This window comes from Pseudophryne corroboree, chromosome 1 (assembly GCF_028390025.1).
Source record: "Pseudophryne corroboree isolate aPseCor3 chromosome 1, aPseCor3.hap2, whole genome shotgun sequence".
NCBI lineage: Eukaryota > Metazoa > Chordata > Amphibia > Anura > Myobatrachidae > Pseudophryne > Pseudophryne corroboree.
Window position 1 is genome coordinate 657,402,794 of NC_086444.1, and position 27,591 is coordinate 657,430,384.

Here is a 27,591-nt window from a genome sequence, read left to right on the forward strand (position 1 = left end):
AAACATGATAACATGGCATTCGAACCAATGACAGTCTTAATTTGATAGTGCAAACCCAACACCTTACTAACTGTGCTAACCAGACTGTACATACCAGACACACAATTTATCAGATATTTAAGTGAATAAGCTACAGTGTCCAAGGTACTAAACATAATATATTCTATGGGGTGTCATAAGCAAGTCATTAGAATACTTTCCTACTAAATTTATAAGACATAAGCATTCAATATTTGAGTAAACAAAGAGAAAATAAAGCTATCTATTGGGTTTCACTAAAAAGTCCATTGGAAGACTTGACTATTGTTGTTAAAAGACATAGGCATTCATATTATAGAGCCACAAACCACACTAGTAAAATAAAAACATGATAACATGGGATTCGAACCAATGACAGTCTTAATTTGATAGTGCAAACCCAACACCTTACTAACTGTGCTAATCAGACTGTGCATACCAGACACACAATTTATCAGAGATTTAAGTGAATAAGCTACAGTGTCCAAGGTACTACACATAATATATTCTATGGGGTGTCATAAGCAAGTCATTAGAATACTTTCCTACTAAATTTATAAGACATAAGCATTCAATATTTGAGTAAACAAAGAGAAAATAAAGCTATCTATTGGGTTTCACTAAAAAGTCCATTGGAAGACTTGACTATTGTTGTTAAAAGACATAGGCATTCATATTATAGAGCCACAAACCACACTAGTAAAATAAAAACATGATAACATGGGATTCGAAACAATAACAGTCTTAATTTGGTAGTGCAAACCCAACACCTTACTAACTGTGCTAACCAAACTGTGCATACCACACACACAATTTGTCAGAGATTTAAGTGAATAAGCTTCAGTGTCCAAGGTACTAAACATAATATATTCTATGGGGTGTCATAAGCAAGTCATTAGAATACTTTCCTACTAAATTTATAAGACATAAACATTCAATATTTGAGTAAACAAAGAGAAAATAAAGCTATCTATTGGGTTTCACTAAAAAGTCCATTGGAAGACTTGACTATTGTTGTTAAAAGACATAGGCATTCATATTATAGAGCCACAAACCACACTAGTAAAATAAAAACATGATAACATGGGATTCCAGCCAATGACAGTCTTAATTTGATAGTGCAAACCCAACACCTTACTAACTGTGCTAACCAAACTGTGCATACCAGATGCACAATTTATCAGAGATTTAAGTGAATAAGCTACAGTGTCCAAGGTACTAAACATAATATATTCTATGGGGTGTCATAAGCAAGTCATTAGAATACTTTCCTACTAAATTTATAATACATAAGCATTCAATATTTGAGTAAACAAAAAGAAAAAAAAACTATCTATTGGGTTTCACTAAAAAGTCCATTGGAAGACTTGACTATTGTTGTTAAAAGACATAGGCATTCATATTATAGAGCCACAAACCACACTAGTAAAATAAAAACATGATAACATGGGATTCGAAACAATAACAGTCTTAATTTGATAGTGCAAACCCAACACCTTACTAACTGTGCTAACCAAACTGTGCATACCAGATGCACAATTTATCAGAGATTTAAGTGAATAAGCTACAGTGTCCAAGGTACTAAACATAATATATTCTATGGGTGTCATAAGCAAGTCATTAGAATACTTTCCTAATAAATTTATAAAACATAAGCATTCAATATTTTAGTAAACAAAGAGAAAATAAAGCTATCTATTGGGTTTCACTAAAAAGTCCATTGGAAGATTTGACTATTGTTGTTAAAAGACATAGGCATTCATATTATAGAGCCACAAACCACACTAGTAAAATAAAAACATGATAACATGGGATTCGAACAATTGACAATCTTAATTTGATAGTGCAAACCCAACACCTCACTAACTGTGCTAACCAGACTGTGCATACCGGACACACAATTTATCAGAGATTTAAGTGAATAAGCTACAGTGTCCAAGGTACTAAACATAATATATTCTATGGGGTGTCATAAGCAAGTCATTAGAATACTTTCCTACTACATTTATAAGATATAAGCATTCAATATTTTAGTAAACAAAGAGAAAATAAAGCTATCTATTGGGTTTCACTAAAAAGTCCATTGGAAGACTTGAATATTGTTGTTAAAAGACATAGGCATTCATATTATAGAGCCACAAACCACACTAGTAAAATAAAAACATGATAACATGGGATTCGAACCAATGCCAGTCTTAATTTGGTAGTGCAAACCCAACACCTTTCTAACTGTGCTAACCAGACTGTGCATACCATACACACAATTTGTCAGAGATTTAAGTGAATAAGCTTCAGTGTCCAAGGTACTAAACATAATATATTCTATGGGGTGTCATAAGCAAGTCATTAGAATACTTTCATACTAAATTTATAAGACATAAACATTCAATATTTGAGTAAACAAAGAGAAAATAAAGCTATCTATTGGGTTTCACTAAAAAGTCCATTGGAAGACTTGACTATTGTTGTTAAAAGACATAGGCATTCATATTATAGAGCCACAAACCACACTAGTAAAATAAAAACATGATAACATGGGATTCCAGCCAATGACAGTCTTAATTTGATAGTGCAAACCCAACACCTTACTAACTGTGCTAACCAAACTGTGCATACCAGATGCACAATTTATCAGAGATTTAAGTGAATAAGCTACAGTGTCCAAGGTACTAAACATAATATATTCTATGGGGTGTCATAAGCAAGTCATTAGAATACTTTCCTACTAAATTTATAATACATAAGCATTCAATATTTGAGTAAACAAAAAGAAAAAAAAACTATCTATTGGGTTTCACTAAAAAGTCCATTGGAAGACTTGACTATTGTTGTTAAAAGACATAGGCATTCATATTATAGAGCCACAAACCACACTAGTAAAATAAAAACATGATAACATGGGATTCGAAACAATAACAGTCTTAATTTGATAGTGCAAACCCAACACCTTACTAACTGTGCTAACCAAACTGTGCATACCAGATGCACAATTTATCAGAGATTTAAGTGAATAAGCTACAGTGTCCAAGGTACTAAACATAATATATTCTATGGGGTGTCATAAGCAAGTCATTAGAATACTTTCCTAATAAATTTATAATACATAAGCATTCAATATTTGAGTAAACAAAGAGAAAATAAAGCTATCTATTGGGTTTCACTAAAAAGTCCATTGGAAGATTTGACTATTGTTGTTAAAAGACATAGGCATTCATATTATAGAGCCACAAACCACACTATTAAAATAAAAACATGATAACATGGGATTCGAACCAATGACAGTCTTAATTTGATAGTGCAAACCCAACACTTTACTAACTGTGCAAACCAGACTGTGCATACCAGACACACAATGTATCAGAGATTTAAGTGAATAAGCTACAGTGTCCAAGGTACTAAACATAATATATTCTATGGGGTGTCATAAGCAAGTCATTAGAATACTTTCCTAATAAATTTATAAAACATAAGCATTCAATATTTTAGTAAACAAAGAGAAAATAAAGCTATCTATTGGGTTTCACTAAAAAGTCCATTGGAAGATTTGACTATTGTTGTTAAAAGACATAGGCATTCATATTATAGAGCCACAAACCACACTAGTAAAATAAAAACATGATAACATGGGATTCGAACCATTGACAATCTTAATTTGATAGTGCAAACCCAACACCTCACTAACTGTGCTAACCAGACTGTGCATACCGGACACACAATTTATCAGAGATTTAAGCGAATAAGCTACAGTGTCCAAGGTACTAAACATAATATATTCTATGTGGTGTCATAAGCAAGTCATTAGAATACTTTCCTACTAAATTTATAAGATATAAGCATTCAATATTTTAGTAAACAAAGAGAAAATAAAGCTATCTATTGGGTTTCACTAAAAAGTCCATTGGAAGACTTGACTATTGTTGTTAAAAGACATAGGCATTCATATTATAGAGCCACAAACCACACTAGTGAAATAAAAACATGATAACATGGGATTCGAACCAATGACAGTCTTAATTTGGTAGTGCAAACCCAACACCTTACTAACTGTGCTAACCAGACTGTGCATATCACACACACAATTTGTCAGAGATTTAAGTGAATAAGCTTCAGTGTCCAAGGTACTAAACATAATATATTCTATGGGGTGTCATAAGCAAGTCATTAGAATACTTTCCTACTAAATTTATAAGACATAAACATTCAATATTTGAGTAAACAAAGAGAAAATAAAGCTATCTATTGGGTTTCACTAAAAAGTCCATTGGAAGACTTGACTATTGTTGTTAAAAGACATAGGCATTCATATTATAGAGCCACAAACCACACTAGTAAAATAAAAACATGATAACATGGGATTCGAACCAATGACAGTCTTAATTTGGTAGTGCAAACCCAACACCTTACTAACTGTGCTAACCAGACTGTGCATACCACACACACAATTTGTCAGAGATTTAAGTGAATAAGCTTCAGTGTCCAAGGTACTAAACATAATATATTCTATGGGGTGTCATAAGCAAGTAATTAGAATACTTTCCTACTAAATTTATAAGACATAAACATTCAATATTTGAGTAAACAAAGAGAAAATAAAGCTATCTATTGGGTTTCACTAAAAAGTCCATTGGAAGACTTGAATATTGTTGTTAAAAGACATAGGCATTCATATTATAGAGCCACAAACCACACTAGTAAAATAAAAACATGATAACATGGGATTCGAAACAATAACAGTCTTAATTTGATAGTGCAAACCCAACACCTTACTAACTGTGCTAACCAAACTGTGCATACCAGATGCACAATTTATCAGAGATTTAAGTGAATAAGCTACAGTGTCCCAGGTACTAAACATAATATATTCTATGGGGTGTCATAAGCAAGTCATTAGAATACTTTCCTAATAAATTTATAAGACATAAGCATTCAATATTTGAGTAAACAAAGAGAAAATAAAGCTATCTATTGGGTTTCACTAAAAAGTCCATTGGAAGATTTGACTATTGTTGTTAAAAGACATAGACATTCATATTATAGAGCCACAAACCACACTATTAAAATAAAAACATGATAACATGGGATTTGAACCAATGACAGTCTTAATTTGATAGTGCAAACTCAACACCTTACTAACTGTGCTAACCAGACTGTACATACCAGACACACAATTTATCAGAGATTTAAGTGAATAAGCTACAGTGTCCAAGGTACTAAACATAATATATTCTATGGGGTGTCATAAGCAAGTCATTAGAATACTTTCCTAATAAATTTATAAGACATAAGCATTCAATATTTGAGTAAACAAAGAGAAAATAAAGCTATCTATTGGGTTTCACTAAAAAGTCCATTGAAAGACTTGACTATTGTTGTTAAAAGACATAGGCATTCATATTATAGAGCCACAAACCACACTAGTAAAATAAAAACATGATAACATGGGATTCGAACCAATGACAGTCTTAATTTGATAGTGCAAACCCAACACCTTACTAACTGTGCTAACCAGACTGTGCATACCAGACACACAATTTATCAGAGATTTAAGTGAATAAGCTACAGTGTCCAAGGTACTAAACATAATATATTCTATGGGGTGTCATAAGCAAGTCATTAGAATACTTTCCTACTAAATTTATAAGACATAAGCATTCAATATTTGAGTAAACAAAGAGAAAATAAAGCTATCTATTGGGTTTCACTAAAAAGTCCATTGGAAGACTTGACTATTGTTGTTAAAAGACATAGGCATTCATATTATAGAGCCATAAACCACACTAGTAAAATAAAAACATGATAACATGGGATTCGAAACAATAACAGTCTTAATTTGATAGTGCAAACCCAACACCTTACTAACTGTGCTAACCAGACTGTGCATACCAGACGCCCAATTTATCAGAGATTTAAGTGAATAAGCTACAGTGTCCAAGGTACTAAACATAATATATTATATGGGGTGTCATAAGCAAGTCATTAGAATACTTTCCTACTAAATTTATAAAACATAAGCATTCAATATTTTAGTAAACTAAGAGAAAATAAAGCTATCTATTGGGTTTCACTAAAAAGTCCATTGGAAGATTTGACTATTGTTGTTAAAAGACATAGGCATTCATATTATAGAGCCACAAACCACACTAGTAAAATAAAAACATGATAACATGGGATTCGAACCAATGACAGTCTTAATTTGATAGTGCAAACCCAACACCTTACTAACTGTGCTAACCAGACTGTGCATACCAGACACACAATTTATCAGAGATTTAAGTGAATAAGCTATAGTGTCCAAGGTACTAAACATAATATATTCTATGGGGTGTCATAAGCAAGTCATTAGAATACTTTCCTACTAAATGTATAAGACATAAGCATTCAATATTTGAGTAAACAAAGAGAAAATAAAGCTATCTATTGGGTTTTACTAAAAAGTCCATTGAAAGACTTGACTATTGTTGTTAAAAGACATAGGCATTCATATTATAGAGCCACAAACCACACTAGTAAAATAAAAACATGATAACATGGGATTCGAACCAATGACAGTCTTAATTTGATAGTGCAAACCCAACACCTTACTAACTGTGCTAACCAGACTGTGCATACCAGACACACAATTTATCAGAGATTTAAGTGAATAAGCTACAGTGTCCAAGGTACTAAACATAATATATTCTATGGGGTGTCATAAGCAAGTCATTAGAATACTTTCCTAATAAATTTATAATACATAAGCATTCAATATTTGAGTAAACAAAGAGAAAATAAAGCTATCTATTGGGTTTCACTAAAAAGTCCATTGGAAGATTTGACTATTGTTGTTAAAAGACATAGGCATTCATATTATAGAGCCACAAACCACACTATTAAAATAAAAACATGATAACATGGGATTCGAACCAATGACAGTCTTACTTTGATAGTGCAAACCCAACACCTTACTAACTGTGCAATCCAGACTGTGCATACCAGACACACAATGTATCAGAGATTTAAGTGAATAAGCTACAGTGTCCAAGGTACTAAACATAATATATTCTATGGGGTGTCATAAGCAAGTCATTAGAATACTTTCCTAATAAATTTATAAGACATAAGCATTCAATATTTGAGTAAACTAAGAGAAAATAAAGCTATCTATTGGGTTTCACTAAAAAGTCCATTGGAAGATTTGACTATTGTTGTTAAAAGACATAGACATTCATATTATAGAGCCACAAACCACACTATTAAAATAAAAACATGATAACATGGGATTCGAACCAATGACAGTCTTAATTTGATAGTGCAAACCCAACACCTTACTAACTGTGCTAACCAGACTGTACATACCAGACACACAATTTCTCAGAGATTTAAGTGAATAAGCTACAGTGTCCAAGGTACTAAACATAATATATTCTATGGGGTGTCATAAGCAAGTCATTAGAATACTTTCCTACTAAATTTATAAGACATAAGCATTCAATATTTGAGTAAACAAAGAGAAAATAAAGCTATCTATTGGGTTTCACTAAAAAGTCCATTGGAAGACTTGACTATTGTTGTTAAAAGACATAGGCATTCATATTATAGAGCCACAAACCACACTAGTAAAATAAAAACATGATAACATGGGATTCGAAACAATAACAGTCTTAATTTGATAGTGCAAACCCAACACCTTACTAACTGTGCTAACCAGACTGTGCATACCAGACGCCCAATTTATCAGAGATTTAAGTGAATAAGCTACAGTGTCCAAGGTACTAAACATAATATATTATATGGGGTGTCATAAGCAAGTCATTAGAATACTTTCCTACTAAATTTATAAAACATAAGCATTCAATATTTTGGTAAACTAAGAGAAAATAAAGCTATCTATTGGGTTTCACTAAAAAGTCCATTGGAAGATTTGACTATTGTTGTTAAAAGACATAGGCATTCATATTATAGAGCAACAAACCACACTAGTAAAATAAAAACATGATAACATGGGATGCGAACCAATGACAGTCTTAATTTGATAGTGCAAACCCAACACCTTACTAACTGTGCTAACCAGACTGTACATACCAGACACACAATTTATCAGAGATTTAAGTGAATAAGCTATAGTGTCCAAGGTACTAAACATAATATATTCTATGGGGTGTCATAAGCAAGTCATTAGAATACTTTCCTACTAAATTTATAAGACATAAGCATTCAATATTTGAGTAAACAAAGAGAAAATAAAGCTATCTATTGGGTTTTACTAAAAAGTCCATTGAAAGACTTGACTATTGTTGTTAAAAGACATAGGCATTCATATTATAGAGCCACAAACCACACTAGTAAAATAAAAACATGATAACATGGGATTCTAACCAATGACTGTCTTAATTTGATAGTGCAAACCCAACACCTTACTAACTGTGCTAACCAGACTGTGCATACCAGACACACAATTTATCAGAGATTTAAGTGAATAAGCTACAGTGTCCAAAGTACTAAACATAATAGATTCTATGGGGTGTCATAAGCAAGTCATTAGAATACTTTCCTACTAAATTTATAAGACATAAGCATTCAATATTTGAGTAAACAAAGAGAAAATAAAGCTATTTATTGGGTTTCACTAAAAAGTCCATTGGACGACTTGACTATTGTTGTTAAAAGACATAGGCATTCATATTATAGAGCCACAAACCACACTAGTAAAATAAAAACATGATAACATGGGATTCAAAACAATAACAGTCTTAATTTGATAGTGCAAACCCAACACCTTACTAACTGTGCTAACCAGACTGTGCATACCAGACGCTCAATTTATCAGAGATTTAAGTGAATAAGCTACAGTGTCCAAGGTACTAAACATAATATATTCTATGGGGTGTCATAAGCAAGTCATTAGAATACTTTCCTAATAAATTTATAAAACATAAGCATTCAATATTTTAGTAAACTAAGAGAAAATAAAGCTATCTATTGGGTTTCACTAAAAAGTCCATTGGAAGATTTGACTATTGTTGTTAAAAGACATAGGCATTCATATTATAGAGCCACAAACCACACTAGTAAAATAAAAACATGATAACATGGGATTCGAACCAATGACAGTCTTAATTTGATAGTGCAAACCCAACACCTTACTAACTGTGCTAACCAGACTGTGCATACCAGACGCACAATTTATCAGAGATTTAAGTGAATAAGCTACAGTGTCCAAGGTACTAAACATAATATATTCTATGGGGTGTCATAAGCAAGTCATTAGAATACTTTCCTACTAAATTTATAAGACATAAGCATTCAATATTTGAGTAAACAAAGAGAAAATAAAGCTATCTATTGGGTTTCACTAAAAAGTCCATTGAAAGACTTGACTATTGTTGTTAAAAGACATAGGCATTCATATTATAGAGCCACAAACCACACTAGTAAAATAAAAACGTGATAACATGGGATTCCAACCAATGACAGTCTTAATTTGATAGTGCAAACCCAACACCTTACTAACTGTGCTAACCAGACTGTGCATACCAGATGCACAATTTATCAGAGATTTAAGTGAATAAGCTACAGTGTCCAAGGTACTAAACATAATATATTCTATGGGGTGTCATAAGCAAGTCATTAGAATACTTTCCTACTAAATTTATAAGACATAAGCATTCAATATTTGAGTAAACAAAGAGAAAATAAAGCTATCTATTGGGTTTCACTAAAAAGTCCATTGAAAGACTTGACTATTGTTGTTAAAAGACATAGGCATTCATATTATAGAGCCACAAACCACACTAGTAAAATAAAAACATGATAACATGGGATTCCAACCAATGACAGTCTTAATTTGATAGTGCAAACCCACCACCTTACAAACTGTGCTAACCAGACTGTGCATACCAGACTTCCAATTAGCCTATGTAGGAGCCAAACCAAGTACCTGCGGTATGGAGAGGGCGGTTTGGGCATCACTGCCCATGGCCAGGGCCTTAACAGCATTGTAGGTCCTGTGCAAAGCAATGCATTCACAGGAATAAATTGAAAAATAAAATAAAATCATAAGTTACCACTGTTGCATACCGGTGCAGTTACTCCACATGCTGTTCCCCATTACGTTTTCACACTACTGTCCCCTCTATTTTCTGCTACTATCTCACTGCTCTTCCCTCTGTGCCACACTATTAGGTAAATGTATGAAGCAGTGTTAATAGTGGAGAAGTTTCCCATGGCAACCAATCAGCATTGAAGTAACATTTATAATTTGCATGCCATAAAATGATACAGAGCAGTGGATTGGTTGCAATGGGCAACTTCTCCACTGGCTCACTTCTTCACCTTTATCACTGCTTCATACATTTACCCCTATGTCCTTGCTGTTCCCTTGGTTCCACACTACCATGTCCCTGCTGTACCCACTAGTCCCTGGTACTGTGTCCCTGCTGTTCCCTCTATTGCCTGTTACAATGTCACACTGCTGTACCCTCTGTTCTCTGCAGTTATATATCCTACTGCTTTGCCGTCTATTCCCTGCTACTCTGTCGCACTAATGTTCCCTTGATTCCCCATTACTGTGTCACAGTACTGTTACCCCTCTTCCCTGCTACTATGTCACTGTCAATCCCTTTATTCCCTGCCACTGTCACACTACTGTGCTTTCTATTAATCATTACCGTGTCACATTAATGTTTCTCTTACGTCCTAGAGGATGCTGGGGACTCCAAAAGGACCATGGGGTGTAGACGGGATCCGCAGGAGCTTGGGCACACTGAAAAGACCTAATCTGGGTGTGAACTGGCTCCTCCCTCTATGCCCCTCTTCCAGACCTCAGTTAGACTTTGTGCCCAGGACTGACTGGACACTCACAGGGGAGCTCTCCTGAGTTTCTCTGGAAATTACTTTTTGTTAGGTTTTTTATTTTCAGGGAGACCTGTTGGCTACAGGCTCCCTGCAGCGTGGGAGTGAGGGCAGAGAAGCAGACCTACTTCTTAGTTAAGGGCTCTGCTTCTCGGCTACTGGACACCATTATCTCCAGAGGGTTCGATCACTTGGTGCGCCTAGCTGCTTGTTCCCGGAGCCACGCCGTCACCCCCTCACAGAAGCCAGAAGAAAGAAGTCGGGTGAGTATGAGAAGATCAGAAGACTTCAGGACGGCATAAGACGTCAGTAACGGAAGTTACAGCACAGCAGTAACGCTGTGCTCCATGCTCCCACACACATCACCAACGGTAGTTACAGGGTGCAGGGCGCTGGGGCAGCATGTTACTGAGGTCGGGGACCGGCAGAAGGCTTTCGGTGCCTCAGCACCGTTTCTTAAACCACCGCCGGCATCTTTTTCATTTTAACATTTGGCGGGCCAAAGCGTGGCGGGAAGGGGGCGGAGCTTCGCCCCGTGGCTCACAGGCGCCATCTTCTCCTTCAACACACGGCTGAAGGAGATGCTGCCGGGACCTCCACATTCCTCTCACAAGTAATGGGCAGATATTCAGAAGGGGGGGGGCCGCAGTGTGGTGCTTCTTATTATAAATTAAGCAGCGCTGGATACATATATCTTTTGTCGGGATATATGGGCGCTGGGGTGTGAGCTGGCATACTCCCTGTGTCCTCTATCTGGGCTTCATTGTGGGCCTGTCACCTAGCTGGGACGTTCGGTGTGTATGCGTGTGTCGGTACTACGTGTCGGCATGTCTGAGGCTGAATGTTATCACCAGAGGAGGTTATTGGGGGTGCGGATGCGGGGCTAGATTTGGGACTGTCGACGCAGCCGACACCTGATTTACTCGCATTGCTCAGTACGATAAATTAGAATGTAGCTTCTTTATCAAAGAGGTTGGATAAGTCTGAGTCACAGACACAGGTGTGGAAAAAGTCCATGGAAGAGGCTTTGTCTCAGGTACAGACCCCATCTGGGTCGCAAAAGCGGCCATTTACTCAAGTGGTAGATACGGATACCGACACGGACTCTGATTCAGAGGTCGATTTCACTGAGGCTGCTTTACATCCACGATTAGTTAAGAGTATTCAGTTCATTATTGTGACTATAAAAGATGTTTTACACATTTCTGATGAACCTGCCGTACAGGAAACAAGGATTTGCTTGTTTAAAGGAAAAAAACCCTGAGGTGAAGTTTCCCCCCTCTCATGAAATGAATACTCTTTGTGAAAAGGCTTGGGAGTCGCCGGATAAGAGGTGGCAGATTCCCAAGAGGATTTACATGGCATATCTGTTCCCCTCTGATGACAGGGAAAAATGGGAGGCGTCTCCAAATGTTGACAAAGCTCTATCTCGCTTGTCTAAGAAAGTGGCGCTTCCGTCTCCTGACACGGCAGCTCTCAAAGATCCGGCGGATCGCAAGCTGGAGACGTCTCTGAAGTCCATTTTCGCTAATTCGGGTGCATTGCTCAGACCTGCTGTGGCGTCGGTATGGGTGAGTAGTGCTATTGCTAAATGGGCTGAGAATTTAGCTAATGATATGGATACCCTTGATAAAGATAATATTCTTTTGACTCTTGGTTATATCAAGGACGCTGCAGATTACCTGAAGGATGCGGCAAGGGATGTCTGTCTCTTGGGATCAATTTATTTATTATTTATTTATTTATGTATTTATTTATTAACAGTTTCTTATATAGCGCAGCAAATTCCGTTGCGCTTTACAATTTGAAATAACAATAACAAACTGGGTGATAACAGTCATAGAGGTAGGAAGGCCCTGCTCGCAAGCTTACAATCTATAGGGAAATAGGCATATGTACACAAGGAAAGGTGCTATATATTGCATAGAATGAACAGACATGTGAGGATATGTGTGGACTGTACAGAGTGGATGTAATTTGATAGGAAGGTTTATGAAAGTTATGTGGGCGGTTCAGGAATTTGATACGCTTGCCTAAAGAGGTAAGTTTTGAGGGAACGCTTGAAGGTTTGGAGACTAGAGGAGAGTCTTATTGTGCGTGGTAGGGCATTCCACAGAGTGGGTGCAGCCCGATGAAAGTCCTGCAGTCGTGAGTGGGAGCGAGTAATGAGTGTGGATGAGAGACGCAGGTCTTGTGAAGAGTGAAGAGGTCGGGTTGGGAGATATTTTGTGATAAGCGAAGTGATGTACGTTGGTGTAGTTTGGTTAATGGCCTTGTGTGTGAGTAAAAGTATTTTATATTGAATGCGGTAGAGTACAGGTAACCAATGGAGGGACTGACAGAGTGGATCTGCAGACGATGAACGTCTAGCGAGGAAGATAAGCCTCGCCGCTGCATTCAGAATGGATTGTAGTGGTGAGAGTTTCGTTTTGGGAAGACCAGTTAGGAGACTATTGCAATAATCAATGCGGGAGATAATGAGAGCATGGATTAGAGTTTTAACAGTGTCTTGTGTAAGGTATGGTCGTATTTTGGATATGTTTTTTAGATGCATGTAACATGATCTTGAGACAGATTGAATGTGGGGAACAAAGGACAGATCAGAGTCAAGGATGACACCTAGGCAGCGAGCTTGTGGGGTAGGGTAGATAGTCGAGTTTTCAACAGTGATAGAGATATCAGGTTGGTACCTACTATTGGCCGGTGGAAATATAATTAACTCTGTCTTTGAAATATTAAGTTTGAGGTGGCGAGATGTCATCCAGGATGAGATGGCAGAAAGGCATTCAGTGACACGGTCCAGTACAGATAGGGACAAGTCAGGGGAGGATAGGTAGATTTGAGTATCATCTGCGTACAGATGATACTGAAAACCAAAAGAGCTGATTAGTTTACCAAGAGATGAGGTATAGATAGAGAAAAGCAGAGGACCCAAGACTGAGCCTTGCGGTACTCCAACTGAAAGAGGTAGCGAAGAGGAGGTAGATTCAGAGAAGCGAACACTGAAGGAGCGATTAGATAGGTACGATAGGAACCAAGAAAGGGCTGTGTCTTTAAGACTTAGGGATTGTAGTGTCTGTATGAGAAGAGAGTGGTCTACAGTGTCAAATGCAGCAGATAGGTCTAGAAGAATAAGTAGTGAGTAGTGGCCTTTAGACTTCGTAGTGACCAAATCATTAACCACTTTAGTCAGTGCCGTCTCTGTGGAATGTTGGGAACGGAAGCCTGACTGAAGTGGGTCCAACAAAGTGTATGAGTTAAGAAAGTGTGTGAGTCGAGTGTAGGCAAGTCTCTCAAGTAGCTTAGAGAGACAAGGGAGCTGAGAGATAGGGCGGTAGTTTGAGAGAGCATTAGGGTCAGAATTTTGTTTTTTTAAAATGGGAGTAATCACTGCATGCTTGAAGAGTGAAGGAAAAATACCAGTAGAGAGAGAGAGATTACAGATGTTAGTTAAGGTAGGGATGAGCACCAGAGACAGAGCTTTACTTATTTGTGAGGGTAAAGGATCAAGAGGAGAGGTAGTAGAGAAGCAGGATGAGAAGAGTGATGATACTTCATCTTCATTTGTGGGATCAAATGAAGAAAGAATGCCAGAGGGTTCAGGTAAAGAACGGAGCAGGTCACTGGCTGCCGAAGAGCATACCATTTCATCTTGGATCTTAGCAATCTTCTCCTTGAAGTAGGAAGCAAGATCCTGTGCCTTGATAGTGGCTGGTGGGGTAGGTGCGGGAGGATTCAGAAGTGATTTAAATGTATTAAAGAGTTGTTTGGGGTTAGAGGCTTGAGCAGAGATAAGAGTTTGGAAATATGTTTGTTTGGCAGTGTCCAGGGCATTTTTATAAGAATGGTAGACTGTCTTATATGTGAGGAAGTCACTTGAAATACGAGATTTACGCCACTGACGTTCAAGTTTTCGTGTGAGTTTTTGTAGTTGTCTTGTTAATTTGGAGTGCCATGGTTGACATCTAGGCCTACGTGGAGTGTGATGGGTAGCTGGAGCCACTTCATCAAGGGCTAGTTCTAGAGTCTCATTAAGGTGTGATACAGCCATCTCAGGAGAGGTGAATGCAGAAATAGGTGAAAGCAGTTGTTGGAGTGAAGTGGAAAGTTCTTGAAGATTAATTGTGTTAATATTTCTGCGAGTTTGAGGAAGATTGGAGAACTTCCGCAACAGAGGGTTTGAATTAACAGAGGAAAGCATGCAGGTGATAAGGTTGTGATCTGAGAGGGGGAAAGGAGTGTTAGTGAGTTCAGCAATGGAGCATAGTCTGGTGAATACTAGATCAAGGCAGTGGCCCGCCTGATGAGTAGAGGAGTCAGTCCATTGGGAGAGGCCAAGAGAGGAGGTTAGAGAGAGTAGTTTGGAGGCATGCGCAGCAGATTTTGGACAATCAATAGCAATATTGAAATCACCCATGATAATGGTGGAGATGTCAGAGGATAGGAAGTGAGGGAGCCAGGCAGAAAAATCTTCCAAAAATTGTTTTGGATGCCCAGGTGGGCGGTAGATAGCTGCAACACGCAGAGCGAAAGGAGAGTAAACCCTAATGGAATGTACTTCAAATGATGTAAATGTGAGTGATGGAACCTGTGGTAGAACAGTATATGCCAAAGATTGGGAAAGTAAAAGTCCAACTCCTCCTCCTTTATGGTTATCGGGTCTGGAGGTGTGTGTAAAGTGGAGACCACCATGTGCCAGTGCTGCAGGGGAGGCTGTGTCAGATTGTGTGAGCCAGGTTTCTGTTATAGCCAGCAGATTGATGTTGTTAGATATGAAAAGGTCATGAATGGATGTTAATTTGTTACAAACAGAGCGTGCATTCCATAAGGCACATTTTAGTGATCTGGAGGGTGATGGAAGACATGTGATGTTTATGAGGTTAGCTGGATTTCTATGTTGCTGTGAATCAGGTGAATGTGAGTGATGCAAGTGGCTGGGTCCTGGATTTGGTGAAATGTCACCAGCTATCAGAAGCAGAAGAGAGAGATAAATGTGGGTTTCAGAGGTTTGTGAAAGTTTTGTATGGTGAGAGGTTGTAGATGTTATTGTCAATGAGTATAGGGAAGTAAAAAGCTCATGAGTGCTAATAAGAGGGGAGTGTAGAATTGAGGGGGCAACATGTACAGAGGGGTGAGTTGCTGGGAGACTGAATGATGCAATGGCCTTTATGAATACTCCATGAAGAGCAATGCAGAAAATCAATTTGTGGAACATAGTTAGTTTGAGATGAAATCAGTGTTTTCTAGGCTGAGAGTGTAAGTTTTTACTTGTTCAAGTTAAAAGTGCAGGTGCCTACTGGTGTTGTTCTGCTGTATGTTAACTGTGCATTATAGAGCAAAGTGACAAACTGGTATGTACAATCACAATGTATATAGTTGTCTACCAAATTGGTTGCATTTTGCTCTTAGAGGTCATGAGGATTTTAGTTGGTAAAATATTTACATACGCTGAAATACACAGATGATTGGGAATGTAAGGAAGGGACGATGTTTTCTGTTTTGTCGGTGGGTTGTTTCCGTCTGTTTTCGTCCTGGTAAGTCCTGGGTAAGTCTATATTGTAATATTTTCATAACCCTTTTAAAAAAGCCCTTATAATAAAGCCCTGTTCAGCTGGCTGTTGTTCAGCCAAGCATCTTTCCTTATCAAGGATCAAGAGCCAATGCCATGTCGATATCAGCCAGGAGGGCGTTGTGGATCCATCAATGGAATGCTGATGCCGACTCCAAGAGGGCTATGGAAGCGTTACCCTTCAAAGGTACTGTCTTGTTTGGGGACGGCTTGGCTGACCTGGTCTCGACCGCGACTACGGGTAAGTCCTCTTTTCTTCCTTAAAAGGCACCACATCAGCAGATGCAGTCCTTTTGTCACAATAAATACAGGCGTGGAAAAGGTTCGTCCTTCCTCGCTTCAAAAGGTAGAGGAAGGGGAAGGAAACCACCTGCAGTGTCAGGCGCCCAGGACAAAATGTCCTCCCCTGCTTCTACCAAGTCCACCGCATGACGCTGGGGCTTCCCTGGGGAAGTCCGGACCGGTGGGGGGCCGTCTACAAATATTCAGTCAGGTCTGGATTCAATCAGACCTGGATCCTTGGGTCCTAGAGATTGTGTCTCAGGGATACAAGCTGGAGTTTCGGGAGATACCCCCTCACTGGTTCTTCATTTCGGCGTTACCAGTAGCTCTTCCGGACAGGGAGGTGGTACTGGCAGCGATACAAAAATTGTGTCTACAGAGGGTCATTGTTCCCGTTCCCTCGTCCCAACGGGGGGAGGGGTTCTACTTGAGCCTCTTTGTTGTGCCGAAACCGGACGGTTCGGTCAGACCAATTCTAAATCTAAAATCCCTCAATCCATACTTGAAAGTTTTCAAGTTCAAGATGGAATCTCTTCGAGCGGTAATTGCCAGCCTGGAAGGGGGGGATTTTATGGCGTCAGTCGACATAAAGGATGCCTACTTACATGTCCCGATATGTCCTTCACATCAGGCCTTCCTCAGGTTTGCGATACAGGATTCTCATTACCAATTTCAGACATTTCCGTTTGGGCTTTCCACGGCTCCGAGGATTTTCACCAAAGTCATGGCGGAAATGATGGTTCTCCTTCGCAAACAAGGGGTTACAATTATCCCGTACTTGGACGATCTCCTGATAAAGGCGAGGTCCAAGGAACGGTTGCTGAGAAGTGTAAATTTGTCACTGTCGGTTCTGCGACAGCACGGTTGGGTACTCAATTAGCCAAAATCTCAGTTGATTCCGACCACTCGGCTGCCTATTCTGGGCATGATTCTGGACACGGATTTACAGAAAGTATTTCTTCCAGAAGAAAAAGCTCTGGAACTGCAGACGATGGTCAGGGAACTTCTGAGGCCGACGAGTGTGTCGATCCATCACTGTACTCGGGTTCTGGGGAAAATGGTTGCGGCGTACGAAGCCATTACATTTGGCAGGTTTCATGCCCGGGTGTTTCAGTGGGACTTGCTGAGCAAAGGGTCCGGGTCTCACCTGCACATGCACCGGAAGATAAGTCTATCTCCCAGAGCCAGAATTTCTCTCCTGTGGTGGCTACAAAGTCCTCACCTCCTAGGGGGATGCCGGTTCGGTATCCAGGATTGGGTACTTCTGACAACAGATGCAAGTCTCCAGGGCTGGGGCGCAGTCACCCAAGGAAGGAACTTCCAGGGGAAATGGTCGCTCCAGGAAGCTTGTCTTCACATAAATGTTCTCGAGTTAAGAGCCATGTACAACGGCCTGCTGCAAGCAAGAAGCCTTCTTCAGGGTCGACCTGTCCTGGTACAGTCAGACAACATCACAGCGGTGGCACATACAAACCGTCAAGGCGGAACAAGGAGCAGAGCGGCAGTGGCGGAGGCCACAAGAACCCTTCGCTGGGCGGAACAACACGTGAGCGCCCTGTCAGCAGTCTTCCTACCGGAAGTGGACAACTGGGAAGCAGATTTCCTCAGCACACACGATCTCCATCTGGGAGAGTGGGCTCTTCACCAAGAGGTATTTGCAGAGGTGACAAAACGTTGGGGAATTCCGTTGATCGACATGATGGCGTCTCGTCTCAACAAGAAGCACCCGAGGTATTATTCCAGGTCAAGGGACCCCCAAGCCAGTGCAGTGGACGCCCTGGTGTATGTGTTCCCTCCACTTCCTCTCATTCCAAAGGTACCAGGGATCATTCGACGAGCAAGGGTTCAGGCGATTCTCGTTGTTCCAGATTGGCCAAGAAGGGCCTGGTACCCGGATCTTCAGGAATTATTGGTGGAAGATCCTTGGCCGCTTCCTCTAAGAGAGGACCTGTTGTTGCATGGTCCATGCGTGTTTCCGGACTTACCGCGGCTGCATTTGACGTCATGGAGGTTGAGCGCCAGATCTAAGCTCGTAAGGGTATCCCCAGGGTGGTCATTCCAACTCTCATTAAGGCTAGGAAGGAGGTTACGGCGAAACATTATCACCGTATTTGGAGAAAGTATGTTTCCTGGTGTGAGTCTAAAATGGCTCCTGCGGAAGATTTTCACTTGGGGCGCTTTATCCACTTTATACAGGCGGGAGTAGACGCAGGCCTGAAATTAGGTTCCATCAAAGTGCAGATTTCGGCTTCGTCTATTTTCTTTCAAAAAGAATTAGCTGTCCTCCCAGAGGTTCAGACTTTTGTGAAAGGAGTAATGCATATCAATCCTCCGTTTGTGCCTCCTGTAGCTCCATGGGAGCTTGATGTGGCCTTATGGTTTCTCATGTCTTCCTGGTTTGAACCTTTGCGTAAGGTTGAATTGAAATTTCTCACTTGGAAGGTAGTTATTCTGTTGGCGCTGGCGTCTGCCAGGCGGGTGTCAGAGTTGGCGGCCTTATCTCATTAGAGCCCGTACTTGATTTTTCATTCAGATAGGGTGGAATTGAGGACTCGTCTACAATTTCTGCCGAAGGTGGTTTCTTCATTTCACATTAACCAACCTATTGTGGTCCCGGTGGCTACGGAGGCTGTGGCGATTCCAAAATCTCTGGATGTTGTAAGAGCGTTGAAGATCTACGTCACTGGATAGCTGTTGCCAGAAAAACTGAGGCGCTTTTTGTCTTGTATGATTCCAAGAAAATTGGTCATCCTGCTTCAAAACAGACTATTGCACGTTGGATTTGTAGTACGATTCAGCAGGCTCATTCTTCGGCCGGACTACTGGTGCCGAAGTCCGTAAAAGCCCATTCTACCAGAAAAGTGGGCTCATCTTGGGCGGCTGCCCGAGGCGTCTCGGCAGTACAGCTTTGCCGAGCAGCTACTTGGTCGGGTTCAAACACTTTTGCTAAGTTCTATAAGTTTGATACCCTGGCTGATGAGGACCTTGCGTTTGCTCAGTCGGTGCTGCAGCGTCGTCCGCACTCTCCCGCCCGTTCTGGAGCTTTGGTATAAACCCCATGGTCCTTTTGGAGTCCCCAGCATCCTCTAGGATGTAAGAGAAAATAGGATTTTGGTACTTACCGATAAATCCTTTTCTCCTAGTCCGTAGAGGATGCTGGGCGCCCATCCCAGTGCGGACTGTTACTTGCAGTGTTTTCTTGCTAGTTAAATTAGTTTATACACGGGTTGTGTATTTCTTGTTTCAGCTTGTTGCTGTTAATTCATACTGTTATCTGGTTTAATGTTACTCTGGTTGTACGGTATGTTTGTGGTGTGGGCTGGTATGTTGGTAGCCCTTAGTTTAAACAAAAAACTTTCCTCGAAATGTCCGTCTCTCCTGGGCACAGTTCCTATAACTGAGGTCTGGAGGAGGGGCATAGAGGGAGGAGCCAGTTCACACCCAGATTAAGTCTTTTCAGTGTGTCCAAGCTCCTGTGGATCCTGTCTATACCCCATGGTCCTTTTGGAGTCCCCAGCATCCTCTACGGACTAGGAGAAAAGGATTCATCGGTAAGTACCAAAATCCTATTTTCACCTATTTTCTGCTACTATGTTGCTACTTTTCCCTCTACTTCCCATTAATATACCACACTACTGTGCATGTCATAATTTGACCCAAAAATAACATGACATATTAGTGACAGTGTCAGACATAGCTCTAGTGCCTGCGCAGACATCATATTGTATGTCCTGTGTACACATAAAGCTGATTGTAGGCCGTGGGTACAGCTCCCCCACAGTCCGGCACCCTGCCCAAAACCTAGCGTGAACACTATTATGTAAGCCCGGGGAATGGTTACCGGCTGACAGCAGCAAGCCAAAGGGACCTGGGAGGTGGCGGATGTTTCCAGCTGCTGCAGCAAGCTGCAGGGGCATGGGAGGAGGGGTGGCAGCTATTACAGTCCATGACAGCATGGTACTAGGGGGTGGATGGTGGTGGCTGCTACAGGAGGGGAGGGGTGTTGGGCATCATTGCCCGCGATCAATATAAGCTCTGGCGAGAAGAGGGGTCAGGCATCAGTGCCCGCGTTCAATGTAAGCTCCGGCAGGAGGGGGTTCAGGCATCGCTTCCTGTGGCTGAATTTAAGCTTTGGCAGGAGAGGGAGGTTTCGGGCATTTCTGCCCGGCTGTACTGGGGCAAGGAAATGATGGATCAGTGTGTAAATGTTGAGAGAGTCCGATAGGTGTCAGGGGGCTAGCGGAGATAGGCAGCCTGTCAAACAAGAGAGGTCTGAATTTGGAGATGTCTCCACATGAAACCCCCTGACCCGTGGCCACACAGCTTATAGGGTACAGCTACCAACCTCCACAGCCACAAGGCGCACAACACAGCCCCTCAGCAATACTAGACCATGCATACCAGCTGAAATTGGGAGAGAGACCAGGACAGTAGGCAGTCAGCACATGCACTCTTGTGTCCATACAATGGCTACTGCAATGATAGAGACATGCTCACGTGCGGGATCTGCTTCCTCCCTCTCTGCAAAAAATGTTTTCCAGGAAACAGAATTTGATCGCCATTGGCGACCTGGCATACAGGATTGGTCGAACCCTGCACTAAGTATAGCATCATGCTGTATGATGCCTACCTGATGTCACTACCATAACCAGCTTGCTTTTTTTGAATAGAGTAATTTATTTATTGGAAAAGAAAGAGTAGCACATATATACATAATATAAACAGTGTCACATAGAGGGAAAAGCTGTATACATAGTCAATTGCCAAAATATTCAGCAAACATAAAACAAGTCAACAAAACATTGAATCTGTGATGCAATAAAAGGATTAAATAAGAAAGAACTGTACGTGTATTATTATACTCTCAAATTTACAAAAATTATATTGACGAAACTTACAACTAACCTAAGGTGATCCGAAGATCCCAACTAGCTGACGTAAACCTTAACATTCAATAGCAAGTAAAGTATAAACCGAAAGACCAAGACTATGCTCTGAACTGAGCATATCTTCACATAGATATTATAGAAACATCCGGTGCTGAATAAGGAGAATCAAGCCAAAAGGACCATATTCTCTCAAACTAGAATTAGCATTATTCTGCGTATAAACATATAGTTCCTTAAAAACGGTGTCATTAACAAGTGCTATAAAAGCGGATAATGTGGGACCTTTATGTGCCATCCATCCCCTAGCAATACACACTTTCTCTAATGCACACACATTATGAACATACAGCCCCTCCCATTTGGGGGAGAGCTAGAAGTATCCACTCCAAGAACACCATTTCTGAGTCAATAATATTAAAGGAATACCCGTGACCCCCAGGATCGACCTGACCCCCATCCAGAATATCTGCAAAGTACTGCAGTCCCACAGCAAATGCAGAAAGGTACCCTGGGCAGCACCGCATTTAGGGCACATTGCGGATTGACCATCCCCAATCCTGCTCAGTGTCACAGGGGTCATATAGGTACGGTGAAGTGTATAAAACTGGACATGCTGAAATCAGAGATTTCGTAGCCGTACGTAGGTATTGCCTAGCGAGATCTTCGTCATCCAAACAACCAGCTTGCTTTTAATTGAAATCCTAATACAGAGTTTCCCAAACTTGGTCTTCAAGGCACCTTAATGGTCCAAGTTTAAAGTATATCCAGTTCTGTAATTTGCCTTGCATCTTGGCATCATGTGATATGTAGACTTCCTGTAGAGTGTGGTGCATTTAAAATGGTCTGTTTTATATTGTTTACAGACTTACTAGTATTGTTTCCACTTCTCACTAGGGCAGCTACTCTATTGAATGTTGAGGTTTTTGGGTACCTGAAAGAAAGTGGTTTGCTTCATCCATTAGCAAATTTGCAAGAGGAAGCCAATGTCTTGAAACACGGAGGACAGCTGTGTGGGTGAAATTAAAAGCGAGCATCAGGATCCAGTGCTGCACACTATTGTGTCTCCGAAGCTGCTGGACTCAATGTTTATTGACTTCGGTGCACAGGTAAATATCTTTTGTATTCGTTTTAGATAACTATATTCCTTTCATATTGTAATAGTTTGTATTGCTGGGTATAAAATGTATTGTGCCTTGCGGAAGTTGTCAGCCCATATCAATCTTGCTTTTTCTTCATATCCTAATAGTTTGAATATCTGGGTTAAACCAGTATTCAGTATCCCTACAATCGTTAGACTTAATTGCTGCTTGCCCCGGTAAGGTATGCTTGCCATGTGGCAGAGGATTGTGCTATATGGTGCCTTCCTTATGTGTGTCCCATTTCCAGCTTGCTTTCATGTAAAATCCTTATAGTTTGCCTTTCTAATACTATTGACGGTGCTGTACCGTATGGCATGGTAATGTGCTGTTATGGTGCTTTCGTACCATTTTAAGTCCCTATCCAGTTTGCTTTTTCTTAATATTCTAATAGTTTGAATATCTGGGTTAAACCAGTATTCAGCATCCCTACAACCGTTAGACTTAATTTCCGCTTGTGCCGATAAGGCAAGCTTGCCGGTGCCATTCCATTCTATATGGTGCCTTCCCGATGTTTCTCCCATTTCCACCTTGCGTTTATTTAGAGTCCTAATAGTTTGCCTTTCTAAAACTATGCAGTGCTGTACCGTATGGCATGGTAATCTGCTGTATATGGTGCTTTCGTACCATTTTAAGTCCCTATCTAGCTTGCTGCTTCTTAATATCCTAATAGTTTGAATATCAGGGTTAAACCTGTATTCAACATCCATACAACCTTTAGCCTTAATTGCTTCTTGCCCTGGTAGGGTATGCTTGCCGAGCGTCAGAGGATTGTGCTATATGGTGCCTTCCTGATGTTTCTCCCATTTCCACCTTGCATTTATTTAAAATACTAATAGTTTGCCTCTAAAACTATGCAGTGCTGTACCGTGTGGCATGGTAATGTGCTGTATATGGTGCTTTCGTACCATTTTAAGTCCCTATCCAGCTTGCTTCTTCTTAATATCCCAATAGTTTGAATATCTGGGTTAAACCAGTGTTCAGCATCCCTACATCCGTTAGACTTATTTGCCGCTTGCCCTGGTAAGGTATGCGTGCCTTGCGGCAGAGAATTGTGCTATATGGTGCATTCCTAACGTCTGTCCCATTTCCTGCTTGCTTTCATTTAAAATCCTTTGTTTGTCTTTCTAAAACTATGCGGTGCTTTACCGTATGACATGGCAATGTGCTGTTATGGTGCTTTCGTACCATTTTAAGTCCCTATCCATCTTGCTTTTTCTTAATATCCTAATAGATTGAATATCTGGGTTAAACCAGTATTCAGCATCCCTACAACCGTTAGACTTAATTGCCGCTTGTGCCGATAAGGCAAGCTTGCCGATACCATGCGACATGGGATTGTGCTATGTGGTGCCTTCCTGATGTTTCTCCCATTTCCAGCTTGCGTTTATTTAAAATCCTAATAGTTTGCGCCTCAAACTATGCGGTGATGTACCGTATGGCATGGTAATGTGCTGTATATGGTGCTTTCGTACCATTTTAAGTCCCTATCCAGCTTGCTTTTTCTTAAGATCCTAATAGTTTGAATATCTGGGTTAAACCAGTATTCAGCATCCCTACAACTGTTAGACTTAATTGCCGCTTGTGCCGATAGGGTAAGCTTGCCTGTGCCATTCGGCATTGGATTGTGCTATATGGTGCCTTCCTGACGTCTGTCCCATTTTCAGCTTGCTTTCTTTTAAAATCCTAATAGATAGCCTCTTTAAAACTATGCGGTGCTGTACCGTATGGCATGGTAATGTGCTGTATATGGTGCTTTCGTACCATTTTAAGTCCCTATCCGTCTTGCTTTTTCTTAATATCCTAATAGATTGAATATCTGGGTTAAACCAGTATTCAGCATCCCTACAACCGTTAGACTTAATTGCCGCTTGTGCCGATAAGGCAAGCTTGCCGATACCATGCGACATGGGATTGTGCTATGTGGTGCCTTCCTGATGTTTCTCCCATTTCCAGCTTGCGTTTATTTAAAATCCTAATAGTTTGCGCCTCAAACTATGCGGTGATGTACCGTATGGCATGGTAATGTGCTGTATATGGTGCTTTCGTACCATTTTAAGTCCCTATCCAGCTTGCTTTTTCTTAAGATCCTAATAGTTTGAATATCTGGGTTAAACCAGTATTCAGCATCCCTACAACTGTTAGACTTAATTGCCGCTTGTGCCGATAGGGTAAGCTTGCCTGTGCCATTCGGCATTGGATTGTGCTATATGGTGCCTTCCTGACGTCTGTCCCATTTTCAGCTTGCTTTCTTTTAAAATCCTAATAGATAGCCTCTTTAAAACTATGCGGTGCTGTACCGTATGGCATGGTAATGTGCTGTATATGGTGCTTTCGTACCATTTTAAGTCCCTATCCGTCTTGCTTTTTCTTAATATCCTAATAGATTGAATATCTGGGTTAAACCAGTATTCAGCATCCCTACAACCATGAGACTTAATTGCCGCTTGTGCCGATAAGGCAAGCTTGCCGGTGCCATTCCATTCTATATGGTGCCTTCCTGATGTTTCTCCCATTTCCACCTTGCGTTTATTTAAAATCCTAATAGTTTGCCTTTCTAAAACTATGCAGTGCTGTACCGTATGGCATGGTAATGTGCTGTATATGGTGCTTTCGTACCATTTTAAGTCCCTATCCAGCTTGCTTCTTCTTAATATCCCAATAGTTTGAATATCTGGGTTAAACCAGTGTTCAGCATCCCTACATCCGTTAGACTTATTTGCCGCTTGCCCTGGTAAGGTATGCGTGCCTTGCGGCAGAGGATTGTGCTATATGGTGCATTCCTAACGTCTGTCCCATTTCCTGCTTGCTTTCATTTAAAATCCTTTTAGTTTGTCTTTCTAAAACTATGCGGTGCTTTACCGTATGACATGGTACTGTGCTGTTATGGTGCTTTCGTACCATTTTAAGTCCCTATCCATCTTGCTTTTTTTAATATCTTAATAGTTTGAATATCTGGGTTAAACCAGTATTCAGCATCCCTACAACCGTTAGACTTAATTGCCGCTTGTGCCGATAGGGTAATCTTGCCTGTGCCATTCGGCATGGGATTGTGCTATATGGTGCCTTCCTGACGTCTGTCCCATTTTCAGCTTGCTTTCTTTTAAAATCCCAATAGATTGCCTCTTTAAAACTATGCAGTGCTGTACCGTATGACTTAATTTCTGCTTGCGCCGCTAGGGTAAGCTTGCCATCACCGTTAGTATAGCATCATGCTGTGCCGTATAGTGCCATGCGCCATGGCATTGTGCTATATGGTGCCTTCCTGACATCCGTCCCATTTGCAGCTTGCTTGCATTTAAATTCCTAATAGTTTGCGCCTCAAACTATGCCTCAAACTATGCGGTGATGTACCGTATGGCACGGTAATGTGCTGTATATGGTGCTTTCGTACCATTTTAAGTCCCTATCCAGCTTGCTTTTTCTTAAGATCCTAATAGTTTGAATATCTGGGTTAAACCAGTATTCAGCATCCCTACAACCGTTAGACTTAATTGCCGCTTGTGCCGATGAGGCAAGCATGCCGGTGCCATTCCATTCTATATGGTGCCTTCCCGATGTTTCTCCCATTTCCATCTTGCGTTTATTTAAAATCCTAATAGTTTGCCTCTAAAACTATGCAGTGCTGTAACGTATTGCATGGTAATGTGCTGTATATGGTGCTTTCGTACCATTTTAAGTCCCTATCCAGCTTGCTTTTTCTTAAGTTCCTAATAGTTTGAATATCTGGGTTAAACCAGTATTCAGCATCCCTACAACTGTTAGACTTATTTGCCGCTTGTGCCGATAATGCAAGCTTGCCGGTGCCATTCCATATGGTGCCTTCCTGATGTTTCTCCCATTTCCACCTTGCGTTTATTTAAAATCCTTATAGTTTGCCTCTCTAAAACTATGCAGTGCTGTACCATATGGCATGGTAATGTGCTGTATATGGTGCTTTCGTACCATTTTAAGTCCCTTTCCAGCTTGCTTCTTCTTAATATCCCAATAGTTTGAATATCTGGGTTAAACCAGTGTTCAGCATCCCTACATCCGTTAGACTTATTTGCCGCTTGCCCTGGTAAGGTATGCGTGCCTTGCGGCAGAGGATTGTGCTATATGGTGCATTCCTAACGTCTGTCCCATTTCCTGCTTGCTTTCATTTAAAATCCTTTTAGTTTGTCTTTCTAAAACTATGCGGTGCTTTACCGTATGACATGGCAATGTGCTGTTATGGTGCTTTCGTAACATTTTAAGTCCCTATCCATCTTGCTTTTTTTAATATCTTAATAGTTTGAATATCTGGGTTAAACCAGTGTTCAGCATCCCTACAACCGTTAGACTTAATTGCCGCTTGTGCCGATAGGGTAAGCTTGCCTGTGCCATTCGGCATTGGATTGTGCTATATGGTGCCTTCCTGACATCTGTCCCATTTTCAGCTTGCTTTCTTTTAAAATCCTAATAGTTTGCATTTTAGAATGTAATGCATCTCTAAAACTATGCAGTGTTGTATGGCATGGTACTGTGCTGTTATGGTGCTTTCGTACCATTTTAAGTCCCTATCCAGCTTGCTTTTTCTTAAGATTTTAATAGTTTGAATATCTGGGTTAAACCCAGTATTCAGCATCCCTACAACCGTTAGACTTAATTGCTGCTGGCATTGTGCTGTATGGTGCCTTGCAGTATGTCTTCATGTGGTATGTTGACTTTCTGTAGGGTGTTGTGCATTTAAAATTTGCAGTTTTATATTGTTTAGAGGCTTTATTTACTACTGCTGTTTCCACTTCTCACTAGGGAGCTACTCTATTGAATATTGAGTTAATTAATATCCTAACACAAAGGTTCCCAAACTGTCTCTATCGTTCCATGTTTTAAGTATATTCAGTTC